This window comes from Rhinoderma darwinii, unplaced genomic scaffold, assembly GCF_050947455.1.
Source record: "Rhinoderma darwinii isolate aRhiDar2 unplaced genomic scaffold, aRhiDar2.hap1 Scaffold_126, whole genome shotgun sequence".
NCBI lineage: Eukaryota > Metazoa > Chordata > Amphibia > Anura > Rhinodermatidae > Rhinoderma > Rhinoderma darwinii.
Window position 1 is genome coordinate 1,107,099 of NW_027461958.1, and position 16,633 is coordinate 1,123,731.

At 41.7% G+C, this 16,633-nt stretch overlaps 1 pseudogene; it reads right to left on the reverse strand.

Moving 5' to 3' along the window:
* Positions 1-6,197: 6,197 nt before the first annotated feature.
* Positions 6,198-16,633, reverse strand: part of LOC142699078 (EGF domain-specific O-linked N-acetylglucosamine transferase-like) — a 122,805-nt pseudogene continuing 112,369 nt past the window's right edge.

Consider the following 16,633-nt stretch of genomic DNA (forward strand, 5'->3'; position numbering starts at 1 on the left):
ATAGATGTAGCGGTATGAGGGCTGTTTTTTTGCTGGACGAGCTGTAGTTATTATTGGTACCATTTTGAGGTACATGCGACTTTTTGATCACCGTTTATCCTATTTTTTGGGAGGCCAGGTAAACAAAAAAATACAATTCTGGCATAGCTTTTTTTTTAGTTTTTTTTATACATCGTACACCAAGCATTATAAATTACATGTTAACTTTATTCTGCGGGTCCGTACGATTCTGGTGATACCTAATTTATAGCACTTCTTTATGTTTTACAACTTTTTGCACAATAAAATCACTTTTGTAAAAAGAATGTATTTTTTCTGTCGCCAAGTTGTGAGAACCATAACTTTTTTACTTTTTTGTCGACGGAGCTGTATGAGGGCTTGTTTTTTGCGAGACGAGCTATAGTTTTTCTAGGTACCATTTTTGGATACGTGCAACTTTTTTATCACTTTTTATTCCAATATATGTAGGTCAAAGTGACCAAAAAACAGAAACACTGGTAAAGTTTTTTACGTTTTTTTTTTACGTTGTTCACCGTGTGCAATATATAATATTTTGATACCTCAGGTCGTTACAGTCCCGGCGATACCAAATACATATGGTTTATTATTATTTTTCAACAATAAAGAACTTGATAAGTGAAAAAGGGCGATTGTGTTTTATTTTATTACTTGAAACTTTTATTGTTTTCAAACTTTTATTTTTTTCACTTTATTTTTACACTTTTTGATACTTTTTTTTACACTTTTTCTCATGTCCCACTAGGGGACTTGATGGTCCAACTTTCAGCTTTAGTTTTTTTCTAATACATTGCACTACCTACGTAGTGCAATGTATTAGATCTGTCAGTTATTCACTGACAGCAAGTCGATTAGGCTTCGCCTCCCGGCGGGGCCTAATCGGCTTCCGTAATGGCAGAGCAGGAGGCCATTGTGTCTCCTGTTGCCATAGCAGCAGTCGCAAGTCCTGATTGCCTGTCAGGGCTGGCGATCTGCTAGTAACCGCTAAGATGCAGCAATCGCTTTCAATTGCTGCATCAAAGGGGTTAATGGCAGGGATCGGAGCTAGCTCCGGTTCCTGCCATTTCATGTGGATGTCAGCTGTAATATACAGGTGACCTCCACCGCTGATGACGCCGGATCAGCTCCTGAGTCGGCGCCATCTTGCCGGCGGCTACGGAAGCCGATCAGGCTCCGCCGCCGTGCGGATCTTGACCGGCTTCCGTGCTAGGCAGACTGGGAGGCCAGTATTAGGCCTCCGGTTGCTATTGCAGCCACCGGAACCCCGGCAATTTCCTTGCTGTGGTTCCGATGAGCTGCAAACAGCTTAAATGTAGTGATCATGTTTGAATGCTGCATTGAAGGGGTTAATGGCGGGGATCGAAGCTAATTTTTGTTCCCGCCATTACAGCCGGATGTCAGCTGTCAGATACAGCTGAGATCCGGCGATGATGGCACCGACTGAGATTCTGAGCCGGTGCCAAACATTTGGCGTAAGTATATGACATTTTGCGGGAAGCACTGGCTTTCCATGTCGTATACTTACGACAAATGTCGGGAAGGGGTTAAACTTTTTATGCATTTAAACGTCTTTTCTCCTATCCACATGGGACTGTTAATCAGTGGATACAACAACTGGGGTAATATTATCATTTTAATTACGGCTATTCGATCTGCCATAGAAGGGGGTAACCTATTCCATATCTTACTTTTTGGGTGAGAATTTTGTAGCGGGTGTCGATCCACGTAGGGTAGTCTCTTCAATCACCAGATCATGGGCGCAGGGGATTTAACAGGAGAGTAATGGCTGTTTTTTTCATTTTAAAACATTCCATGCAACTAGTTTAATTTCTCGGACAATCCTTTTAAGGAAATATTTATCGGGGCACAATGCACCATTTCTGGGCGCTGTATCCAATGTTTATCTGGACAGTCGTCTGGTTATTTTTCTGGACTTTGTATGCACTATTTACCTGGATGCTGGGTAATAATTATGTGAGTTAGAAACAGGAGGACCTGCAATCTCATCAACATTGTCCTTTTCTCATAAAATGTTCTTCTTGAGACATCTGATGGATTACTCTGAAAATATGGCGTACGTGCCAATCAAGCTCCAAAGGTTGACATCCTCAATGGCTTCCAGGATCTGAATTTTACCTTTTTCTTTCACTAACCCATTTCTCTAGGAGTCATATATAAAGGTTGGGTCTATGGAGCCCAGATGAGCTACATTAGCAACTTTGAAAGAGCAGCCTCAGAGACATTCAGCTCCAGGATGGTCTGTGTCAGATAAGTAGTGGTTCAGAACGCACTAGACGATGTAGGTGCACGAATAGGGTCCCAACCCAATCGTAGTCAAAATAAGTATTTGGCACACAAAGCTTAAGTTTAAAGAAGAAATCTTGATTCTTTTCAAGTGGTTGTAGATGCCAGAGACTTAGTGCGACGCTTCGGTCATTACATGACCTTCATCAGGCACTGTGCCATTCTGATTGCTGGTACATCCAGTAGTTGGCGCTTCGTTCCGAATGGCGGCTGACCGCTGTAGTTGGCACATTTGAGATTTCTTAAAACTTTAGCTTTGAGTGCCGAATACTTATTTTGGTCTGTGTCAGATGTTAGGGATGAAGTCTACAACTGGCCAGACCACCGAGCTTTCCTTCGCTCTGGAAATATAGGACAGTCCACGAGGCAGCACATCATGTCTGGTCAATTCCCCTACTACTCTGTACACTAACATCTTCAAAAGAGAAGAGGAAGGTGCAGATGTGACATTCAGGTTAGGTATTTGTAGCATTGAAGTTGTATTGTGCTCCCCTTGGAGAACTATGCAAAGGCAAAACTCCTTTATTGGAATGATGTGTAGATGGTTGGTACTCTATTTGGGTGCGCAGGCTTACTTTGTTGTGTGCTCACTTGGCTAGGTCGGCATTAATAAGTGAAATGTATACAGTACCTTAGGAAAATACAGTGTGAGACAAAGATGATAACAGGAGCGCTCCCTAGAGTAATACCTTGAAAAAAAATGTAAACTAGTCTTCTCACCTTGTGAACCTCTTGGTTGATAAGAACATCGACTGGATGCAGTTGTCTCTCTTTTTGTAGCTTCTTGTTCTTCTGACACGGAGTACAGTATGTCTCAGGCTGGGGGATTTCTTGAGGGAATTTCCATCGCTGATAGTTCTAATTATTCCTCGGATGTTCAATAACGCTGTGTGGTGAAGTTCAGGACAGTGATCGAGGTCTCAACATTTTACTGCACAGCTCCATGATCTCTAAGGGCTTATTCAGACGAACGTATAATACGTCCGTGCAACGCGCGTGATTTTCACGCGCGTCGCACGGACCTATGTTAGTCAATGGGGCCGTTCAGATTGTCAGTGATTTTCACGCAGAGTATGTCCGCTGCGTAAAACTCACGACAAGTCCTATATTTGCCCGTTTTTAGCGCATCACGCAACCATTGAAGTCAATGGGTGTGTGAAAACCGCGCACGGCACACGGACGCACTTCCGTGTGCCGCTCGTGATGCGCGCTACAGTAGTCAAAACTATGAACGAAAACAGAAAAGCACCACGTGCTTTTCTGTTTACAAACATAAAAACAGAGAAAATCACGCAGCCGCGTATCGTATGCTGCTGACACATGGAGCTTTTATGTACCTTTTGCGCGCCCAAAACGCACACGCTCGTGTGAATCCGGCCTAAGGCTGGATTCACACGAACATGTTCGGTCCGTAAAGGACGGAACGTATTTCGGCCGCAAATCCCGGACCGAACACACTGCAGGGACCGGGCTCCTAGCATCATAGTTATGTACGACGCTAGGAGTCCCTGCCTCTCCGTGGAACTACTGTCCCGTACTGAAAACATGATTACAGTACGGGACAGTTGTCCTGCAGAGAGGCAGGGACTCCTAGCGTCGTACAGAACTATGATGCTAGGAGCCCGGCTCCCTGCAGTGTGTTCGGTTCGGGACTTGCGGCCGAAATACGTTCCGTCCTTTACGGACCGAACATGCTTGTGTGACTCCAGCCTAAGGGTATGTGCACACGGCAACACCAATTACGTCTGAAATTACGGAGCTGTTTTCAGGCGAAAACAGCTCCTGAATTTCAGACGTTTTGACAAGTGCACCCGTTTTTCGCGGCGTCTTTTACGGACGTAATTGGAGATGGTTTTAATTGGAGTCAATGAAAACAGCTCCAATTACGTCCCAAGAAGTGACATGCACTTCTTTGAGGCGGGTGTCTTTTTACACACCGACAGCGGCGCGTAAAAAAAAAGTTTGGAGCCATTTTTTCGGACGTAATTCGAGGCGTAAAACGCCTGAATTACGTCCGTAAATAGGGCGTGTGAACATGTGAACATACCCGAACACATTCATCTGATCTACAGCAACCAGAAGCTCCTCCACATTTTTGTGGGGTAAGGTTAGTCTTCCTGGTGAAAGTGAACTCCATAATTCATTTCATGATGTCCTTGGAGATCGCTGGGATTTTATATACTTTCTTTAGGTTGTTTAAATTGTTTGTGAACACATCTCTGACAGTAGAAGAAAAGTGACCTGGAAAGAATAACGCTACTAATCCATTAATGATCCACAATGTATGTATCTCATGTATCCATATTGGTCTAATCTGTCTATCTATCCAAATCGATCTCTATATCTATCCCGCATACCTATCTCATCGAAACCGCTGTGGCGGTTTTTTCAGTCTCCCATTGATTTTAAGGGGGTTTTTGAGGCGGAAAACACCTCAAGAAAGGACATGTTGCTTTTTTTACCGTGAGCGAACCCCACCTCTCATTCCCATTGAAAGCAATGGGAAAAGATTTGGGAAATTTTTTTGGACTGATTCCGACGCAGTTTCCTCGTCAAAATCGGCACCAAAAAAACTGTGTGAACAGGGCCTAATATTTATATCTATCCAATCTCTAGCTGTCGGACTATCTACTTACTTCCATTTTCCATCTATTGCATCCATCACACTCTGAACCCGTTTAGGACATTATCTAGTACAAACACGGGAATATAAATCATACATTACCCAATAAATTACAACCATGCAACAAAATCAAATAAAAGAGATAGACAACCTGTAGGTGGTAAAACATGGCCTTCTTTATTAATTAAAACGTTATAAAAAGGAAAACATTTTTATAAAATTACATATATATATATAAATATAAAACACACATCATATAACTCAGACATAAAATCAATCCATAAAACAATCTACTTCAAAGACTAATTTTACCCCCAGTCTAATAAAAAGCTGTGACATAACAAATATATAACATAAGGGAGGATAGGCGTGGTGCTTCCAAGTATCGCCTTCTTTAGGCTGCGGGTTTGGTACAAGCCACAATTTAAACCCATACAGGTAGGTCACATGAGCAAAAGAAGCCCAATGACCTACCGGTTACTGGGTACCAGGGAAGATCTTCCCTTGTTGCTGGGTCACATGAGACCCCAGCAGCATCCAATAGCCAGCTGTTGCTACCCTGGGCATATCTGACCAGAGAACAGCAAAATTGGCGGGAAAATTCCCGCCAAAATCATAAGAAATCCACATAAGGGATGACTATAATCCCATGTGGATCCCTCCTTATGGTCTGGGATCCTTCCATTCTATGAAATTTTTTTCCTTTTTTTTTTTTACATGGATGGAAAAATTTGAGGTCTAAACAAAGAAAATAAAAACTTTATGTTAAAAAGCATTAAAAATAGGGATAGGATAGGCCATCACTTCCTAAACGGTGGAGCACAGTCCACTTCACTTGAATGGAGATGTTTCCGTTCCCTGCTTGCGGGTGGACGGTGGCCTTGTAGTGCAGGAGAGGTGCCAAAGGGATCTTTAAGGGTATGCTATACACTTTTGATAGTGGCATGTGCATGAGGACTTAGTCAGATCTTGACGTGACACCAGTTCATTGAGCAAAAGTACGAGATATATCAAAAGCTAACTAAACTTTCAAAAAACTTCCGACATGTCATAGTGACAAGTCAGAAATTTTGATCAGTGGGGTCTGAGCCCCCCACCGATCACTTAAATGAAGCAGCAGAAGCGCTCGGGTGAGCGCTGAGCCACTTCGTTTCTGATCGGCTTTTGTCGGCAAGATGAGAAATTGCTGTACGGTCACAATAGAAAGTCTATGAGCCCGTACACCAACTGCTTGGCTTTCCGAGAAAAGCCAATCAGAAACGAAGCAGCTCAGAACTCACCGTAGCACTTCTGCCGCTTCATTTTAGCAATCGGTGGGGGGCTCTGTGCTCAGACCCCCACCGATCAAAACTTCTGACACGTCACTATGACGTTTTTGTTACCATTTAATCATGCTTTATTCACAAAGATGTCTTACAAAACAATCACTTTTTTAGGAAGTTTTTTTCATTTTACAAAATGATTTCCACTTAATAAAAACATGATTTATTATTTTTTATTACAAAATCGACCAATAATAATCGTATAACCAGCCTCCCATAAGTGTTTTTTTAGCTATACGTATATATTATCGGACAGAGCTGAATCCAGGACTTGTTAAAAACATGAAATTGGAAGATTTTTTTTTTTAATATCGTTTTTTTCTGAATAGAAACCTTAAAAATAAATTAAAAAAAAGGCACCCCTCCCCCTTATTAAATCCTATGGGGCAGATAAACACAACGGTTGTGGTCATGTGCCCATATCTCTCAATGGTTCTAAAGCCACTGGATGATACAGGAGCAATGGTAAATCTAGCACAAAATATTTAAAGGGGTTGTGTCGTCTCATTACTATGAGAGTGGGTCTGGCTCCCCGACACGTAGCAGATTTTGCTAAGAGAGGTTACCGTCGGCTGCTCACTTCCCCGGCAGCGGCCACTACAGGTGAAATTAAGTATTACATCTAGCCAATGAAATGAATGGCCTTCCTTGTGATACATGGATGACTGGGTCAGTCAGCTTGTCAGAAGCTCTCTGTTCTAGATCATATAAGGGGTCTCGAGCAGGGTACCATCCCTCTATGACGTCAATAGGGCCTAATAGGCAAAATGGGGATTGGTTGTCGAGAGGAGACAATCCCTTTAGTTACAACTTATAGGTAAGTGGATTTTTTTAACCTATCTGCTGTACTTTAGGAAAATGGTTATGAATTTTACTGATGCATGTTGGATTTCGGCTTGTGTAGAAAATAACGCATGCACAATACTGCCTGTTCTGGATGAATGAACGTGAGGGGAGCAAAAAAATAAAAGAAAATGATAAAAACTGGTAAATAGAAGCTAAAATGGGTTTAATGCATTTACTTCAAACTCACCAAATTCCAACAATTATAATTAAAAAAACTTTTTTATAATAAATAAAAATTTATTATGTTATAAAATAGAACCGAGGACATATTCTTCGAGGTAATTCCTTCTTTTTACGATTACAGTTCATCACGACCTCTTCGGAGCGGCCACTCAGGATGACGAGACACGTACTCTGCCGAAGTGCTGACCAGCCGGAAAAATTCAGCAAAATCGAAGGCGTAATTGGTGAATTTTGGGTGTTCTCCCAAAGTCGGGTGATGTCCCTTAATTAGACGGCATAACAAGCTTTGTCATTCTCGGGCACGTTATTCTCTCCATTGAAGGACAAGTTAATGAGGTCATTCTGGTTACAGAAAACAACTTTCATTTAAAGCCCCCAGGACATATTGATCTTTTTTTTTTTTCTACACGGGACACGAGGAGAATTATTGACAGGTTGAACTAATGACCAATTAATTTACTTTTGATCCTGCCACAGCCTGAAATGTGTCACAACTCAATGGAAGAAGCCTAATAATGGGAGAGAACAATATAATCTAACAAAAAATGTGAATGGAAAGAGTCAAGAGCGACACCATGTGAACGTGCGGGGAGTAACACACAACAGCGAGGGCTTTATGTCCGAATATTCTCGTAAAATCACTACTCAAAAATTAAAAAGGGGTATTCGGTTTCTGCAAATAAATTTTAGGCTGAGTTCACACAGGGCGAATACGCTGCATAAAGTGACACAGCGTAAAGATTTGTTTAAATCTCATCCACTTTGCCACTACCGTATTACGCTGTGGATTTTCCGCAACGAATTCCGTTGCAGAAAACCCACAGTATTTACGCAACGTGTGAACTGACCCTTATTCTTTGTATAATGAAAAATTATATAATTTTCCAATATACTTTATGTATCAGTTTCTCCCGGTTTTAAGATCTCTGCATGCTGTCCTACAATAGAAACCGTCATTTACTTGCAGGAGATAAAAAAATATCTGTCCATGGTCATGAGCAGCAAAAATGTTGTCAATGAAACATAGAAGAAAGCAGACCCCATAGCAAAGATCGAAATGGGCCCTTAATATGGTGCTGGTTTTGCCACCCAGTAAAAAGAACAGTTTGTTTCCCCTCCACATCCTTTCCATGACACTTGGGCCAATGCCCACTTTCCTGCTGCTAAAAATTCAGTTCCTCTGGAGAGGGGAGTCCTAGGTTCTTGACACCCAGTAGCAAAGAGATGGGACCAACCAACCCAGGGCCCCCTTTCTCTTAGGGCCCCATAGCAGCTGCTTAGGCTCTCTCTATGGTATATCAGCCCTTAACAAGACCTCAGCTGGCTAAATGAGTCATTTTTAATGTAAACCCTCTGATCGGGTAATACCCCTGGTATCGTGAGCAGGACTTACCTTGTCCTGAGGGAAAATTTTATCTGCTTTCTCCCATGTGATGTAGTGAATTCCTCGAAGTCGAGCCAAGTCCAAGTAACACCTCTCATCCTGACAATTATACCTAGGGAAAGAAGATCACACATGTACAGTATTCTACGCAACGGCGCCCCTGCAGGGTAAACACATGCAATAATATGGTAGAAGACAAAACTATTATCTGCCCTGTTCACACTTGTACTCTGCATTATTCGCTACTAACATGCCTGAATCTAAAGGCAACATTTTACCCATTCACACCTCTAGAGGGCGCACAGCGCAACGTATGCTGGAGGTGCATTAGTTATGCCACGCACCAACTGAATCAGTTTTGCAAAAACAAAAATGGCTATTATACTGCAATGCCACGTGTTTACCGTGCATGAATTTCGATACAAATACATAATGGCAAAGGTTGGTCCTGCAATCTTCCTAAAATTCTCAAAATTAGCGGTTCTATACGTTTTGTCTTGTATATTAAATGCTATGTGTATCAATACAACATGTCAAATTCTCATCATGCCTATTCTAAATATTTGATATAACCCTTCTGTTCTGAAGTGCCCTTAAAATAAGATGAATAGGGTAAGATTACTAATACACCAAGTCAGAGGTGCACATGTACTAATGGATCTGGGACATTGTCATTGTGATTAATGGACGCTGGTATACGCAGATTCTGATAATCCACATACAGATATGGGCTGCGTGAATGCCGAGCTGACCTTGCACAAATGACTCGTGGGAAAAGAACTTAGCTTTTATTTTTAAAGTCTATAAATATTTATTGAAAATTCCATTCGGTGTCGTCATGGTAGGCCATTTCTAGAAATGTGAATATATGGACAGATCAGCACGCTTGCTAAAAAAAAAAAAAACTAGCTCTAAAAGCTGTACTGCTGAAACATTTGCACCAACAGGACCATTAGTATAATGTCATCATCAGGGGCATACACAGAAACCATAGTGCCCCATATCTAAATTCAGAATTCCCTCCCCCCTACTGAAAGCTCCAACTATTTTTTTTTTTAAGTTAATGTTCACTGTTCTTTTGAAAATAGGGGTTGGGGCTCTGCTTTTCACAAACTCCAAATTCCCTGCTTTCCCTACCGCCACTAGGGGGAGCTCACTGTATATGTATTGAACTCAATGGGAGTTGTATAAATCTATATGCAGTGAGCTCCCCCTAGTGGTGGCTGCAAGTAAACACTGAGACAGTGTTTTAAAGGAAGCCGTAGAAGTTGTTCAGTTCCGGGCCCTCTTTTACCATGGGCCCGTTAGCGTGGTCATAGGGTCTGCCTCTACAGTAGGTACGCCACTAGTTGTTGCGCAATAGACATTAAGGATTGTCTAGTATAGCAATGAAGGCCGACTTTCTGCAGTCAGACACACATAGTAATTCTTAAATATAATGTTGTTATGGAAAACTCTCCCTTTACAAACTGGTGCAATCCAATCAGGACCCTTCAGGGACTCACAATCCAATCCAATCAGGACCCTTCAGGGACTCACACTCCCTGTATTTGCAGCACAGGGCCCCTCACCCGAATAGAAGACGATGACAATAACAATATATGAAGGAATTGCTAGTCATGCAATTTCCTAATGCAAAAGGAGAAGACATTCTAGGAGAGGCAACCATATTACACATGAGAACACAGAAAATGACTTACAGCTCAAATATAACTGCCCAGTTTGGTAAAAAGAGTAAATGAGTCAGTCCGGCCCCGTGAAGCCCAATAAATATGTCAGAGTTATGTGTGATCTTCAGCTGTTCAAGGAATCCAAGAGATCTAGAGAAACATACAATGAAGGGTTTGCAGTTATGGAGAGAACTATCAATACATTGCCTTTTAGAACTTCAAATTGCTACATAGACAGAGAGGGGTTATACAGGATTAGAAAATCATGGCTGCTTTTTCCCAGAAATAGCGCCACACCTGTCCATAGGTTGTGTCTGGTATTGCAGTAAACCTCCATTGAAGTGAGGCTTCGTTCACATCTGCCTCGGGGTTCCATTCGTGGTTCCGTCAAACCTTTCCGTCAGGAGAACCCACGAACGGAAACCAGACGGAAACCATAGCTTTCCGTTAGCCTTACCAGTGATTTCAATGGTAACGCTTCCGTTGCTAATGGTTTCCGTTTGTCTCCGTTCCTTAAGGTTTCCGTTTTTTTGGCAGCATCAATAGCGCAGTCGAATGGATATGTTGTCTGAAGGAGTTGTCTACACAACTTGTTAAAGTGTCATGGTGTCTGTAAGTACTGGATACGATAATGTTTGTTTTCTTTTATTGATATTTAATAAAGAATTTTTAAAATATAAAAGAAAGTGAAAATAAAAAAATATTATGTCTTTGCAGGGGATTTGGAGCTTTGTATCAGAAAAAACACCATTAATATATATTAAAGGGTAAGGAAATGTTCAAACTTCTGACATGTCATAGTGACATGTCAGAAGTTTTGATTGGTGGGGGTCCGAGCACTGAGACCCCCACCAATCGCTAAAACGAAGCGGCAGAAGTTCTCGTGTCAGCGTTCAGCCCCTTCATGTCTGTTCGGCTCTTTCTGGAAATCGATGTAGCGGTGTACAGACTCAATAGAACGTCTATGAGCCCGTACACCGCTACATCGGCTTTCCGGAAAAAGCCAAACAGAAATGAACCTGCTTAGCGCTTCTGCCGCTTCATTTTAGCGATTGGTGGGGGTCTCCGTGCTCAGACACCCAACCAATCAAAACTTCTGACGTGAAACTATGACATGTGAGAAGTTTGTTGAACGTTTAGTTACTCTTTAAGAAATAATCAGCATCATTTTGGACCTGTTTAGATTACAATAACAAAATGGTTGAAGGGCGGACATTCACTGTATAGTGCTCAATCTGTTATGACTGAAGGAACCAATGTCCTGATAACGGTAATTAATAAAACTTGTCCTTTACGGTCTTATTGTGTTTACCCAGAATCATAAATGATCACCTATCCACAGGTCAGGTGACGATTTTCTGATCGCTGGGGGCACCACTGCTAGGAACCCCTTCAATCATGAGAACGGGGGTCCCAGACCCATAGATCCTCCTCACCGCACCCCCTTCAGTGAGGATGAGCTTGAATGGATCAGCGATCGAGCATGCGCCTGCCGCTTCATTCACGGTCTATGAAAATAATGGGAACAGCTGTACTCGGCTGTTTCGGTCATTCCCATAGACTTTGAATAGAGCGGCAGCGCATGTTCGACCACCGCTACATTTAATGTCCTCCTGCGGTTCAGCAGTGAGGAAGAACGAGTGTTCGGTGGAGCCCCCAGCGATGAGAAAATTATCACCTATCCTGTAAGGTGTATTCTTGCAAATAGCAGTCTCAGCAAAGTAGTACTTACTGATTGGTGGAGGTTTGACCACTGGGACCCTGACAATCCCTACAGCAGGCCCTTGAAGGTGTGTAGAGGCAAAATATAAAATTCAATGGGTATTTCAATAAGATACATTTATGGCATATCCATAGGACTACACCCCACTTCTTGGACCCCCAGCTGTTAGGAGAATGGGATCCCATGGTCTCAGTTTACGTGTAGGAGCGAACTGGCCACTGCAGGGAGAATGGGGCTGTGAATGTGCACGGATTTCCACATTGTAGTCGGTCGCAGGTCTGTAAGCGGCCAATTATATGTTGTCCTATGGATATGCTATAAATGTGTTCTGTAGAAATATCCCTTTAATGCAACAAAATATATAAAAATCCTGGTGAAAAACCTGCTGTACGGCAACAGATTTAGAAACCCCCAGTGATCTGCGGTTATCGGCATCCGGACAGATATTTCCCCTACAGAGGTCTCTGCCGGGAAAATGTAGTATTACATGGCCGCCATTAAAATGAGTGGCCGACCACGTAATACATAGACGGGCCGGCTCTGGCTCATAGAAGGGGTCCAAAGTGCCCCCCCTATGAAGTCTAGATGCCCTAATGTCCTCATGAAACTTCACCTTTCATCAACGGACCGACCATCTATTATTCAAATATGCTGTTCCAGATCACGTGGCCTCATTTAGGATTCGTCCCGCAGTGTATTTCACCTTGGATAAGCATTATCAGCTCGTTCTCGGATATTATAAACATAATATTACGTACCTATATTTGGAATCCACCACAGTGACTTGAAAGAGTGGGACAGACTTCAAGGCATGGACCAGCTGAGGGAGAACATCAGTAAGAAATATGTTTAGCGTTATTATCCATTTGGCTAATTTGTATTTTTATTTTACGGATTTCCTGGGAGACTCGTTGCCACAATGTTATTTCCGATGATCACAGAGCAAAGACGAAGCGTCTGTGGTTAGAAATGACCCCAGGGCATCGCCACCCACAGAAAGGTAATGATTACCTCATCTTAGTTCAGTATTTTTGGAAACTCTGTGCTGCGTATAAGAATGGTGACTCGAATTTTCTCCTCCTAGAGCCAAAATGAAAGTAAATCAGTTAATAATGGATCTATTCACACGTTGTGGTCAAATGACATTTTTTGCAAGACAAAAAAAAAAAAACACCACTCGTCTATGGGCTGTGCCTGGTATTGCACTTCAGCTCCAAGAACTTGAATGAGCTGCAATACCAGACACAGCCTGTGGACAAGATGGCGCTGTTTTAATAGCAGCCATTATTTTCTAATCTTGTATATGTAATCTTTATGCTTTTCCCCACTGCAAGTGCCTTCCTCAATACCCACCAGTAGGGGTCAGGTATGCCGAAGACTGCACTGGAAGAAATCATTGGATCAGCTTGTAACCAGACTGGCTTTCATGTTGCATCAGTTTAGAAGTTACCGACTCTTATTCCACTTTTATTGCACCGAGGGCTATGCAAATAAGGGCATAAAAGTGGGTACAAGGCCTGATGGCCAATTCGCTTCAATAGAGGAATGCAGCAATAAGGACAGCACCTCTTTTATAGTCTCCGGCCTCCCATCTAACGTTATATGTTCCTGAACAGTCTGACAAAAGAAAAAGTACTCCATATATTGTTGGCAGGCTATGAATAATTGTATAATTTACGAGAATGGTGGCGCTCTACTTTATCCCTACAGAAGGCTTTAAAAAAGAAAAAATATATATATCTATGACTGTAATGAACTGTGCCCGGGAACAAACCCTCATCTTGATTTATAGCGCACCTTTAACCCCTTAGTGACCAGCCCATTTTAGGCCTTAATGATCAAGCTATTTTATTCGTTTTTCTATAGTCGCATTCAAAGAGCTATAACTTTTTTATTTTTTTGTCTACATAGCTGTATGAGGACTTGTTTTTTGCGGGATTAGTTGTGCTTTTTAATAGCACCATTTTTGGGTGCATATAATTTTTATATTAACTTTTATTAACCTTTTTGGGGGGGATTATAACAAAAACCTGAAATTCCGCCATTGTTCTATGCGTTTTTAAATTGACGACGTTCACTATGCGACGTAAATAACATGTTACCTTTATTCTATCGGTCGGTACGATTACGGCGATACCACATATGTAGAGGTTTTTTTATGTTTTACGACTTTTGCACAATAAAAACACTTTTGAACTAAAATTATTTGCTTTTGCATCGTTTCCAAGAGCCGTAACTTTTTTATTTTTCCATCAATGTAGTGATTTTTTGGGCTTGTTTTCTGCGGGACAAGACGTAGTTTTGAATGGTACTGTTTTGGGGTGCATGGGACTTATTGATTCATTTTTATGACTTTTTTGGGGGGCAATGGAAAAAAATTGCAATTTCGCCATGGTTTTTTGCGTTTTTTTTTTTACGGTGTTCACCTTGCGGTTTAAATGACATATTAACTTTATTAATGGAGTCATTACGGTCGCAGCGATACCACATATGTGTACTTTTTTTTTTTTTTTTTTACACTTTTTATGGAAAAAAATTATTTTATTTATTTTTTTACTGTACTTTTTATTAATAATCTTTATTTCACTTTGATGACTTCTTTTATTAGTCCCACTAGGGGACTTTACTGTGCGATGTTCCGATCGCTGCTATAATGCTTTGGTATACTTCGTATACCAGAGCATTATTGCCTGTCAGTGTAAATCTGACAGGCAATCTGTTAGGACGTGCCTCCGGGCAGACCTGGGGGCTTTTATCAAGCCCCTGGCTGCCATGACACCCCATCGGAGACCTGCGATTGCATTCGCGGGCCGCCGATGGGTGACAGAGGGAGCGCACTCCCTTTGTAAACAAAGTTAAATGCCGCGGTCGCTATTGACGGCGGCATTTAACGGGTTAAACGGCCGCGATCGAAGTAAACTTCGATCGCGGGCGTTGGAGCAGGAGCTCAGCTGTCATCAGACAGCAGAGCCCCGGCTCCTGCCTGAACGGGAGACCCGTGCAGGACTTAGACTAGGCTGACGTGAAAAGGCGTCAGTCTAGCCTAAAGCCCATTAGTGACTCACGTGAAAAGGCGTATTGGTGGTCACTAAGGGGTTAAAGTTTCCTGGGAAATATTCAGCCGGAAAAGCACATGTTGTGAAAACGCTCTGAACAATTCCGTGCTGCGGCAATTTGAGATCTAGAGAAAGAAAAAGCGCTGAAATTGGCTGCACTAATAAAGCACGCATCTCCTGTCTTCAAACAATACTTCTTCTGTCACCCGTCACATCTCCGGATAACGAGCTTACCAGCGGCGTGTTGTAAAATAACCCGTATCTCATTCTGGGCAGAAGCGCAAACACAGCGTCCTTAAAGGAACATAAATACAAAAGGGGATATTACCAAATATGTCCAGAAAAGCATGACTAATGACCCCCAAGTCTAACTTTGTTTTATACATCACCATTCCCAATTGGAGCAGTTGCAATTTTTTAGTGCAAAATTCAGATAACACACATTACTGGCAGTCACGCATGCTCGTGATTATAGAGCACTTCCCCTTTAAATTAAAAACAGTCACTTGTCCACCTTTGTAACCATTAATATTAATTTCCCCCATTGCATGCAAAATAAAAAATGAATTAACATTGCAAATAGTCTTGATTAAAAATCTCCTAATGTTTTGGATCTACAGCTCCAATGAAGACTTGTGTTTCCATGGTTACAGACTACAAACAAACAATGTGCTGTCAGATCCTGCAAATAACTGTCCCCTACTTCTTGCTGTTCCTGCCAAGTATATGCAAGCAAGTAGGGGACAGATGGATTGCAATATGACTGCAGGATCCAACTACAGAGCGTTTACTTGTAGCCTGTAACCATGGAGACATAGGACTGAATAGGAGCTGTAAACTCAAAATAGTAGGATATCCTTGGAATGGTAATTTAACATTTCTGTTTTGTCCGGACCCTCCATGGCCTGATCACTGTGGCATTTCTTAACGTTCTCTGCTGTCTTCCTGCTGAAAATCAGCAACTTTCTACAGTACTTTGTATTTCAATTCTTCTTCATTTTCATGGTCTTTCCTTGCTTCCAGTGAATGAAAACAGTAAACATCCAGAGGCTGAAAACCTGTTATGATCACATCTAGATGGCACAGCAGGATGGCTTATTACAAGAGAAAGCTCTGGTACAATGAAATAGCCCTGCACCTGTGTCAGTTACATACGATGAGGTTTCAGCTTTTGGATGTAAACGAGAATATTCCTATTCACTGACAGTAAGCAGGGATCTTAAAAAAAATGGGGAAGAACTGAAGCAGCAAGTATATTATAAAGTTACCAAACTTTTCATTAAAACAACAATAAACTATAAAACAAAAAAAACTTTAAAAATGATAAAACAACAAAGAGAAATATATTTGGAACATCTTACCCGTTTAGAATCGTACGCTTTCAAGTGTGTAACTTCGTAATCTGTAAAAGCTTTCCACGTCTCGCTGAACAAATCGCCATAGCCATAGAAGCTCTGCAGAAAAAAACGTGTTTAGTACAAAGGCATCTAATCCCAAATTCTCT